This window comes from Magallana gigas, chromosome 1, assembly GCF_963853765.1.
Source record: "Magallana gigas chromosome 1, xbMagGiga1.1, whole genome shotgun sequence".
In the NCBI taxonomy this organism is placed as follows: domain Eukaryota; kingdom Metazoa; phylum Mollusca; class Bivalvia; order Ostreida; family Ostreidae; genus Magallana; species Magallana gigas.
Genome location: NC_088853.1, coordinates 66,643,570 through 66,656,279, shown reverse-complemented (window position 1 = coordinate 66,656,279; position 12,710 = coordinate 66,643,570). Strand labels below are relative to the sequence as shown.

General features: G+C 31.0%; 1 long non-coding RNA gene across 1 annotated transcript; it reads right to left on the bottom strand.

Moving 5' to 3' along the window:
• Positions 1 to 36: 36 nt before the first annotated feature.
• Positions 37 to 2,375, bottom strand: LOC136276470 (uncharacterized). The gene is made up of 3 exons (XR_010714933.1): positions 2,234 to 2,375; positions 309 to 323; positions 37 to 80 (listed from the first exon to the last, which is right to left on the bottom strand). It is a non-coding gene; the product is annotated as an uncharacterized lncRNA (long non-coding RNA).
• Positions 2,376 to 12,710: the final 10,335 nt, after the last annotated feature.

The following is a 12,710-nucleotide window of genomic DNA, read 5'->3' as shown; positions in this document are numbered from 1 at the left end:
CTTTAAAAAAAAATGTTTATTTATTCTTTAATGTTCACAATACTTACTCTCTGTGTGCGTTTTAACTGGTGGTAGAGGATCTAAAAGAAATAATCGTATTTATTGTCGATTACATTTTTAATTATTAATAGAACTAAAAGAAAACATTAAATAAATATCAGTTATTTAAGACAGCTGTCATTATGACCTATATTGAATATCATACATTGTTTGTGTAAATATGTAATGAATAAGTGATAATGAGTAATTGTCCATTGATAAGATATAAAGAGTTATAGCGCTGTGGTTAGTAATGTAGAAGATCTTACCACCAAGGGCCAAGGCTGCAAATAAAAAAATAAAAATATGTTAAAAATTACTACACATATCAAACATTCTTTCGTCATGGCATATTTTCACGCTGGTGTATGAATACGATGCACAATGAAAAAAAAAAGTTTCTCTTTTTTGTTTAGCTGAAGTCGCATTTGTTTAAACTTTTGTGTAAATGTAACGTTGATTTTTTTAATCATAAAGTTTGGTTTTATAACTGTTTTTAATAAGATCAAATTTGAAAGAATAAATAAATAAAAAAAAAAGCTTGAAAAATTGTATGTTTCTCAAAGTACTAAATGGTTTAAACAAAAATAAAAATATCAGACCAGTTGCCATAAAAATCGTCTTTAATGTTTCGCATAATTACAAGATCGTAATGTTGTATCATTTAACAGGTCATTTGTGACAAGGATATTGATGTTCTAAGGGCACAAGTCTGCCTTGTAAGAAATCAAACTTTTGCAAGCATAAAACTTATTCTTTGTTTTAAGTCCATGTAAACACGCACAAAAGCATGTTCCCAAACAACGGTTACAAAGGCGTACTTTACATCAATTAGACACAGCCATCAATTTTATTTTCCGCCAGAGGGCGTTGTCTGTAATTAGTTTGAACTTGCGGTTTTTTTTTTTTCATTCTTGTCGGCGGTAAGTGTGTGAAATTTTACGCTCGATAGACTGGCTTTAATTACACAATAACAACCACTAAGGGATAAATTACATTCCCTTTTGTTCCGTTAGACAAATTTATCTGATGAAAGCGAGGTATTATGGATTACGGGCAATCTTAAACACTCGTTTGTAAAAATAAAACACCGATGATGATTTATGTTACTAAATTAATTAGGAGGCGTATTATCACAGTTGGCTAAGTCCACTCAATTCAGATTAACATTGATAAGAGATACGGAGCTCAGGGTTAAAAACACACCACGTCTAATCAATTTCTAGGCATTCATTAAGGAGGAAAATTAATAGGAATTAACTATTCTAAAATATGGCAGAATATCATGTTTAAACTTTCTAAACCTCTAATGATGGGTTAAAATCAATCAGGATCTGGTATTAAAATTAGGTGAATGAATGAATAATGCCATAATGTACGTTTTGTTTTAATGCATTCATATCCCATGAAAATTACAATTAGCCCAAATATTTAAACCCTAATAGGACATGTGCTAAGTCATATCAATAAGCTTTAAGTTCTAAGTGTTAAGTGAACGTTTTTATTTCACTGATATTTAAATTAGAATAAAATCGTTAAGATTGCAGCGCGTCAAAACAATACAGAATCCTCCGGCAGACAGTCGCTTTTAAGGCCAGAGCTGCCGATTCAAGCGTGTCTGGAATTGACAGTACGCCGAGTCCGATGTGATTTATGATGTGAGGTGCTGCAGTTGTCAACAGTGTTTCAACAACGGCAGCACACCGGCCAAACCATGTAGTGTTTGACAGTTTAATGGCTATATTAAAGACATCGAGGCCTTTTATGTTACTGTGTACACCGGTCCTTCCGATAAAATTGGCTACTGATGGTCATAAAGTGCCGTGTGTATAATCAGCAATTAAAAAGCTGTAACCCAAAGAAACGCCATTCGAGCAAAATTCGACGAGGTTTATGTCTACATGCAGCAACCAACGTACTCACGAAATAAACAAATTGTTGAAGATCAAACTCATAGGCATATTGCTAAAAGAATTTCTTTACAATGTAGCCAAATGTGTTAAAGATAATTGTACATGTATTATAATTAAGTCAACATTTTTTTTACTGTATTGTGATAAATAATTAATTAAGTTATTATAGCAACAACAAAATTATCTTAATCGGTTTATATTTGTAAAGCTATGTAAAAGCCTATGTTAAAAAAATTAATTGAAAATGTTAAAAAAAAAAATTATCAGCACGATTTACTTACCCAATAGAGCCGGTAAGATAAATACAGCCAGCATCGTCGTTATATGATGACAATGCGCGCTCAGGTCCTTTTCAATAGTTCCCGTCTAGCACAAATTATTACTTCTGTAAGTATATATACCGAAGCATTAAATCCACGGTGTGACCTATCAGAAGCCAAAGATGTGTGATATTTCCTTTACGCCTGTCAATCAAAAAAAAGGACCCGCCCCGCCCACCACATTATGGTAATTAGGGGTGTTGCCAGAAATGTAAATGAGAAGAATGTCATTACGGTCTCCCTCATTTGACAATGGCTTTTCAATACAAGTTTCTTTGATATTTTTGAAATAGATAATAAGTGTTCGATGTTTATCATCATTTTATGTTTAATTGTTTTAGTATCAGAGTATGCTTATCACCGGACGCAATTCGTGTCTCTGGTCAAGTGCATTGTTCACATCATGTTTTTTTATCCCCCTCAGGCGCCTCATCGTTGGAATTACATATGTAAATGAGTTTTAACCGCAATAATGACACCTGAATTGTCAAAATGTGTTCCGTTTGTGTTATGTATTTTTTGTTCAAACCAGTAGCCATCGATTGGAAGTTAAAGTATTTCTAAAACGTTTGACTATTTCAGAGAACACGCTAAATGATGATTCAGAATTGATCAGCTTTCTTTAATGGAACATAGACGTTGTTATTTTTTGTGTTAATTTCCACTTGATATCTTGATTTTTTTAATGATGGACAGTGTATTGTGTTTTTCAAGAATGTTGAATCTGAAAAAAAAATGGATAAAGGATATGTTAATCCTCTTTTTGGAAGTATTGGATTCGCAATTCATTTAATTGAATGTATCTAAATCGGATTTTGATAAGTGTAGTATTTTTGTTCTTTTTTAATATCAGCATTCTAAGAGTCAATATACGTTTCAACTGATAATTCTATTGAGACAAACAAGCTTCATGTTACATCTTATTATTCTATCAGTACAGTTTTAATCGGATCAGATGTTACACATGTATATGTTAAGAATAAAAACATAACTAGACGAGAAAATCCTTTTAAAAGAAATAGAATAAAACAAATATACCCAATTTTTCAATAACTGTTAGAAATAATCGCTATAATATAGATATACCGTGTTACCACCTTAAACAACATTGCTGATTACTTTTAATTCATATTGCATTTTGTTAGTTAATAGTATGAACTAGAGAAATAACGTTGCTCTTCTTACCCATTTACCCTGTTGTGTTCCCAATCGTAAATAGTAAATCAATTAAATATACAGAACCACTGTTTTATAATCACAACTTTCTTAGCGTTTATCTTTTTATTTTTTTTATGTAAATCCATATCAGAAATTGTGCAATGGACTTATTAACTAATTTCTGTTATTGAGATTTAAGATATATGATTTATGGATTGTATCAGACATGCATAGACTCTTTTTGTGTTTATGCCCTTAAACGTCTCTTGCATTGTAAAACACAAATGTTATGTCAGGTAACAAAATTGTTATTCTTGAATATAAAATATTTTGTTTATTAGTAAGCTTAAGAGTGAAAACATTCATTAAAGCTTATTTTTCTGATGTTATAATTAACTCAATATTACATTAATAAACTCATAATTAATTTGAAAGTTAAAAAGGGAATTCAAAAATTGGTTCCAAACATTGTCTTGCATACATATTTTTGTATCGCTAGTTTTCATTGGTTCTTGAAATGTGTTTACGTTTGATGTTAGAAAAGTTTTTTTTTCACTTGGTTCCAACGTTTGGCACTCTGCAGTTACTTTTAAAACAATTTCTTAATACGTCGCAATGTTATTCATATAACCATAATGTATTTTGGACTTTTACCTTGTGATCAAAGATATTTACTCTGAATGTATCATCGACGGGTAACTTTGATGTCTTAAAGGAACAAAATCGGTATCATTTTCGAAAGAGAAGGAGAGGACTTCATTCATTTCATAAATGATGTGTTTTGTGTATGGATAGCGGAATACTATTTACAATGTTGATTTTTTTCTTCTCATAAGTTTTTTGTTTGCCGTTGGACAACCCTATTTTCTGCGGTGTAGCCGGAAATTGGTTCAAAGATCAGCTTTGGCAAATCATCTGATTGTGAAAATGTCTTAGCAAGGAAATCCAAATGGAATGTTAATTCGTGCAATCTTTAGTTTTAATTACACTGTTACAAGCGATTGACGTCTATCTTATGCATGACTGGAGTCATTTTTGCAATGAATTGAAATACTTAATAACTGTCCTTTAATAGAATTGTGAATATCATTTTTATAAGAAATCATTTAAACTATAATTGGTAAAGAACCAAATTGAACCTTGTTAAGGATGCTTAAACTACATTTAAATATTGTGCGATTTAAAAGGTTCAATTTTGGAAAAATTAAATGGTACGACTAAACCATTGCATGGTTACTACATCTTTCTAGACAGTCTTGGAAGATAACAGGGAATTCATAGGCACATTTCTATTATCAAATGTGGGATGATGAGACAAATAAACTAATCGTAACATTTCTGACTTATATTGTTATTTAGCTAGAGTCTCTCAAATAGAAAAAGACTTTAAAAAATAAAAAAAAGTAAAAATCAAAAGAAATATCGCATCCAACAAGTGTACTTTTGTGACGTTTATTTTTCTCAAAGGACAGGACGGTTGATGAATGATAAAATGTTTTCAAACAACCGCAAATAGTTTTATAAATCTCTCCAAGGGCTTGGTCACTTTAAATGAAACATGGTTGTTGATTTCGAAAGAAGTTCATAGCATTTGGTGGAGAACACAGAAATGAATTACGTAACTCATTTCCTGCATGTAAGTCAATAAACATACGAGAGACTGGTCATGTAGAAAGCAAAGGATAAAGTGATTGCCTGAATAATAAAGAAAACAAGTATCAATATTTACTTTGAAAATTTCAGTTGATACATTTCAAAGAAATTAAACATATATAGAAGATCGTCACTGAGGACAAATTGAATCTAAAACAAGATAAGATTGATAACAATATATACAGAATCAAAGCAATGAACAAAAAAGAATACAATGGTTTTATTGCAAGGATATTGCAAGGTATAACAATGATAGAAATTTGGTCTGTATAAAGATCCATTTGCACTTATCTTTACATACTGACTTAACAATTAAGACCTCAAACAACTTAAGTTTTCAAACTGCTTGATACATTATGTCATTGATCAATTTGAATGATCAATGCTAAATTCATAATGCATTTTCATTTTCTTTTGACTGAAATTGATCTTTATTTGGAGCTTTTATGAAGGAGGCAAGCAGATGATTGTAATTCAAAAATTCATGTCAAATAAGATTAATTCATACACTAAAAATACTGTGAAAAAATTAATTGTTGCATCACGTTGAAATTTTTTTCTGAGAAACACAATTGAGTATAATGTGTACTTCCTTATAACTTCTATATTGTGAATTTTTCTAGCAAAATTCTCTCCTCTTTTTTTTTTTTTTTTGGGGGGGGGGGTATGTATAGGCATCAACAAACTATGACATACAAACCATTCAGCACCATCGGATAGTGTTTGACAACAGGGGATCTATATGTTTAAGGCAGTCTAAATGCGAAATCGATTCGATTTGTAGCGTTATCACAAAAACGAGACAATTGAAAATGTAGATATGACATGCTGATGTACTATTTCAAAAAGTTCAACAAAACCCTTCAATCAATCTCTGAATTTTGCTAAATTTGCAACATTTGAATCCTCAAATCAGGGATTGAAGAGCTCAATTCCATCTATCTTCCGCTGACGCCAGCTGATGCCTACTGGAGACATTGCTCGCCGACAGTCCTTGTAACACTTAGCCACATTGTCATTAAGATTTCGTTCTGTCTCCTTGTTCAGTTATTTTGGGATATATTCTAAACGTTCATTGAACATTAGGGATGTTTGTTTTCGTTCGTAAGAATGTCAAAGGCGCCCCATTATATTTCTAGAGTTTTGGGTTTCAACCAGACTCAGAAACAATTCCGTCTAATTTTAATGTCTATTTATATTTCTAGGTTTCAAAGTATTCACCTTTACAGAAGGGATCTATTCAAAACTGTAGAGGAATCATTATCATTGATTTTAATTTTGTCAATATTGTATTTAGATGTAATCTGATATTCACGTGTATATATGATGAATAGAAACTCTTGTAGAGAATAGTCTGTCCTTCAAAAGTTACCCATGATGTCCATTAAATTTTAAATTCATAAACATTACTCAGTATTTTAAAATGGACGTTGTTTTGAGTTTTTGTAGCGTTGCAACTAATAAAAAAAAAGCTCGGATTATTTTTTATTTAATGAAATTTACGATGCATATTATATAGTAATCTCAATTATACCACAGACACTTCATTCTTATTTTATACCAGGATCATAGTACTACCATCGGATTAAAAGGGGATGTATTCTTAAATTGGATTCCTTGATTCTGATAACGATGCTACATGAAGACTCTGATAAATTTAGGAACAATTCTGTTCTTATTTTCTTTCTCCACATTTTATTTCTACTGCTGTTTTCATTAAAGAATGTAATACAAAAGATAGGAGAATCGCTTTGATTAATTTCATCAAAACATTTTACCAATTCAAAAGTAAAGTACACTTCACCGTGGTAGTTTACATGAAAAAGATCTTCCTTTGAAATCATTTATTTTGTAGAAGATTTGACATGCTGTAGATGCGTATACTATTAGTAATTTTTCATTGCTACTAATAAGCATCGCAAACAGTATATGTATTTCGTTTACAACTCATAATTCAACATGTCAAATACATGCTGTGTGATAGGCAAGATTGTACAAATGCTACAGGCTGGCGCCTAAGGCGTTCGTGTCAACGAGCAATCGTTACAAGGTCTCTGTAGCTAGATTGGCTGATTTGATTTATCAGGGTGTAATTGATGTAAACTGGTGAACACTTGCACTCCATCTGAAAGATATGCATACATGGTTTATGATTCAGTAATAGAACATTGATGATTGGTGCAAAGATCAAAATATGCTATGCTGTTATGCATTACCACGGAAAATCTAGTAAAAACAGTTCTCAAAAGAGTTAGATAATTAAGCAAGGATATATATAAAACTTAGAAATAGGAAACAAAATAATTATGAAAGTTTTTGTTTTAACATTACATACAGCATGGAAATCGTTTGATATAACATAAGAAACACAAGAAAGCTCACTTTTAAATATATGTACAACATCACATTAAACCAAGTCATTGAACTTGACTTTAAATCTATATAACTGGGTTATTTAGCTATATGATGAAGCATTTTTCTGTTTTTTGAAGGTCAATTTAATCAATCGATACAAATTTCAGTAGAGTTTTAGTGCAGGATTGATGAACGATGCAAAATGTAACCTCATTGAACTTGACTTTAAATCTATATAACTGGGTTATTTAGCTAAATGATGAAGCATTGCTCTATTTTTCGAAGGTCAATTTTAAACAAATTTCAGACAAGTTTTAGTGCAGGGTTGATGAACGATGCAAAATGTAACCTGATGGCACCTGTTTCAATGTCCCTTCAAATCTACAGCAATGTAGAATTCTTGTTAGGTTTTCATAATTTTTCATTTACCAGTCATGTAACAACATGCAATATTTCTTCTCTATGGACTTTATAATGATGTCAGACAATTAAAAAGATTGAACGAATTATGTAATATCTGTTGACATTGGTGCTGATCATTGCTGTACAGAAGCTTACAATGTTTTCAGTTTTGACTTTACAATTAAATTGCATACTTGCAATAGTTGTTCCAATTTGAATGTCGCTATGCCGACAAGTGAGTTGAGTTTTTATAACCAGGTCGAAATGGTTTTGGCTTTTCACAATTTATCCTTACTTTTAACATTATGACATTTATATCACACTTGCAAATGTTTGTTTTTCTTATTCCTGTATACTTTCCTCCTGTAATTAAATGTGTTAAATATAAAAGAAAACGTTTTAGAAAAGAAAAATTGAACACTGTTAATGTTTATTATTATATTGCCATATCATAAAAGACTCAAGTTAAGTTTACAAGATGAAACTGTAATGTGATTGATAAACTCGACAAAACTGAATTTCCTCTAAAGATATCATAATAATATTTATAGGAAATTAGTAAATATACCCTCCCTCCCCCATAAAAAGAAGCTTAACTGGTTATTTTACCCCCCCCCCCCTCCGTTAAATGCTAGTTATTTGAATTTTTTAAAGTGCATCAAGACCCTAAAATCCCTTCATTGACGCTTGAAGAAAAATCATTGTCTATAGACAAAATACAAAAAAAAGCGACAGAAAAAGAGTGGTTCCATCAATTAATAAGCAATTAGGCGGACTGATCGATAGATGAATGTATTTAAGTACATATGAACCAATTATTGAATGATACCGGTCTACCGCAAGCGTGTGACAATAAAATAGTATTGATGTTCAGGTCATGAGGCATTCGATGGTGTTTGGTACAAGATTTTTTTTGCTATATACCTTAAATGTTCTTATAAATGGTAAACAGGTCATGAATAATAAAAAATAATAAGCGGAGCATGTCCTGCATGCACAAGACAATTTTATAATTTTGTTAACTTTGAAAACAAAAGTCTTTGTCTTAAAATACTGTGATGCCAAACAAGATAAATTCGATAAGACGAAAGTATCATTTCTTTACATGAGACAGAATGCAAGCAAAATACTGTGTATGAGACAGCATAAGAACAAAAAAAATCTAGATATCGCCGCCGTAGAAAATCATCGTACATTACGTAGAACCAAAGAAAAATTGTACATGATAATACAGGTTTAGTGAAATGGTATTTACAACGCAGGGTTGGATATCATTTTTAGAATAAAAGTGTGCATTGCTGTGAAAAGAACCACATTTAGTGGGATAATGAATTAAGCTTTAATTGATGTGTGAACCAAACGAAGTTGTAACTTTAGTTATTTGCTCAGCCTTGCTCCTTTTTTCCTTCACATGTTCAAACATCTGAATTTCTAAATGTATTGATATTTACTATTATTACTAGGATAAGATTTGTATTTATTACACCTTCAGCTCTTTTAATAATTGAAGAATACAGTCCCTAATATTTACAATTAATTTTACGGTAAAAAATGCAATTTTTCTTAGAAAAAAAAACCAAGGAAATCTACCAGGGCGTAAAACCTCAAATTTTGTTCTTAATATGATCCCTGTTTAATAATTAATATTTCTTTTAAGGAGATAACCACAAAATTTGACATCATTTTAATTAAACTGTCAACCATTTTCTGTCATGATATCACTTACAACGGCTTTATGGAATACTTTTACAACAAATTCATTGACAATGTACCTTCCTGGATAAAACTTTCATTCATTTGTTAAATATTCATTAGCCTGAAAGAATTGGACAAAGCAAAAGGCTAATTAACTTCCTAAAATCATGAAATCGTGAAAATTTAGGGTTATGTCAATTTTTTATAGCAGACAGATTTTCTGCGTTTTCAAAAAGTATGTATTTCTGACATAATTTCCGAGTTACTTAACATTCTTGTCTCGTCCAATTCGAATCGAATATTAGTTTTGAGGCAAATCATTTAATATTATTAAATCATTCAGTTATTCGTATAATATAAGGATCTTCTTTTGGTGAAAGATGTGTTAGTCTCAGTCATCCTGATCTAAATTACACAGGAAGTTCGGTCTTGGTCCTTCCTCTTAATAATTCTACTTTCAAAAAGAGTTTGTTTGGTTTTGTTTTGTTTTGTTTGTTTTTTTTTTTTTTATAGAAAATGGATTTAAATACGACTCGAACAGTGTTTTTATGCTCTCGAAAATAATATATAAGCAAAGAGTTGGGATACTGTGCAATAAAAATTGCAGTAAATTACCAATATCTTTCTTACAACCCAAAAAACAAATTATATCAACAAAAGGTCTACTTTTTGGTCATTTGCAAATTAGGATAATGGACTTTAATGTTCGTGTAATGTTTTGTTAAATCCTCAGAATAAAATGGTATGGAGCAATTTACAGATTTTTATGGTGAGATGTCGTCTATGAAATTGTTTTCAAAAGTTTGAAATACCCTCAGTAACCATATAGTTTTCCAGTGTCTAGATTACCACGATATATGTTATCGCAAACATTGAAATTATATGGCATTATAACTAATGTTTTGTTTACAGCAAAATCACACTTATTCTCAATTTGTGTATGATAAATATAGCAGAGAACAACCAAATGATTGACTTGTTTTGGTACAATTACAGTAATCTAAGTTTACAACGAATAATGACGTAATTAATAAGTACAACAAGCATTCTGAGAGTATTACTTAAGCAATACACGTCCCCTACCGGTTTACATTATTCTATGAAAGCTTTGAATCATACAACTATTTCAAAACTATTATAATCGAGATGTTATGCTTTAATCAGAGACAAAAGAACAGAGGAAATTCAAACTACATAGTTGATATAAAAATTAAATGAAAAATGGGCAAAACGATACTCTTTATTTGATCCTGTAATTTCGCCAAGTTCATTAAGTATTTGCTGGTAGAAATTTGTGAAAACAATGCACTGTTATGCAGAATATCATTTCTGACCGTCTTTTGTACCCCAAATCAACAGACCAACCCGATAACGAACACGATTTTAATAATACAAAAAACCCTGTCGATTACATTTACAACACAATGCTTGACACTATTTTACAGAGCTTATTTGTTTGTTAGAAACAATAAAAGGAATGGTACATGTACAAGAAATACACAATATTATTACTGAGTACATACTTTGCTCGTTTATTCAATACACACCAACCCAATAACGAACCCGGACATTAAAAAATTGGAATATAAAAAAATAATTTTTTCCAAAATATGTCAACTAGACGCTACAAAAGTGTAAACTTGATTTGTAGTTTGACATTTTGAAGCTGTTCAGCAAATTTCATATTATTCCTCAAATGCATAAAGAAAAAAAGTATGGAAAACTGAAGTGGGATAGACAGACGGACGGACAAACAGACAGGCAGACAGACGGACGGACGGACGGACGGACAGACGAGACGGACAGACGGACGGACTGACGGACGCAGAGGAAAGCTATCGTCTACTGCGGTGAAACCGGAGCAACCATAGCAAATGTGATATCCATGTCTAATCCTTTACAAAAATTTTTTTTTTTTGGAACAGAATTGTGTTCCTAGTGTGTTTTATTTATTTGCAAGGTACTTTTATTATAATGGAGAACAATGTTTCATCGAACACAATGACTCACTGATAATTGATAAGAAGACTGATTTTAGATATCGTGAAATGTGTATTTCTTAATTCTTTTCAAATGGTATGTGTTTAATTCAACCTATTTCAATTTTTATGAGACGTTAGTCATTGTAAGTGTTTCATTAAAGGGACAATGCCAAAAAGGAAATAAAGTATAACAGGTAAAGTGTTTCTGTTCGATAATGATCGGCGAGATTACGACCACATTCTAATATTATACATTTGATGTAATTGTGTGGTTTATGTATATGTCACACCTATTCAATTAACTAAAGCATTCATACAGTAGAAGTACATTTTGACCCCTGTTAAATAGAGCAATAAATCAATATCACAGTTAATTCTTTTTTTTAAATTACCTCAAGTTACACCTATTGACACTGCTATTCTGATATGTGGTTTGATAGACCACCATTATGATTGTTTTATCTTTAACAGGCATTATTGTGATGGCTTTCATTATTGTTCATTTAAGTTGTATTTGTGAAAAAGTACTTACTGTTTCTGACTTTTATTATCTGAACCTTTCAAGTACTTTTTATGTTCAGTTTATGACACAAAGAAAAGAAAGATTCGAGATTGAAAAAAGATTACTATAAAGTGTATAGAATAAGCTACTGTACTTGCTCTCAAACTGAAAATTTAATTTCTAAAAAAGGAGATATAAGTCACCTTAAGATAAACAATTAAAAAATTCTACTTTTTGAACCCACATTTTCCGAACAGCGGGATAAAGAACTCCATCAAATTAACACAATTTAGCAGATAACTGCTAAGATTATGAGTTATTAAGTTTACATTACACTTAAATTGATATAAAAACTAACGTAGGGATTATTTTGATAAAGAATTTAATAGGCTGTCTTTTTTTATTGTCAAAATGAGACCTGTAATTGTTTTTATACTTTAAAAAATGTTTGGAAAACAAATATGCACGTTTAATTCCGAGAATAGTTATACTCAAGGTGTTATCTAATTTATGCCAAAGTTCATTGACAAAATCAGTGACCGGTCTCTAAATGTTTTCTACGAAAACAAGGACACATTATGACACATCATATGTAGAAAATTAATGATGCTAATTCCAACAGGTATGTCTGTCCCGCTTACCTTGAACTTTGAGTACCGTACTCAAGATAAACGTTTAATGTGTGTTGATT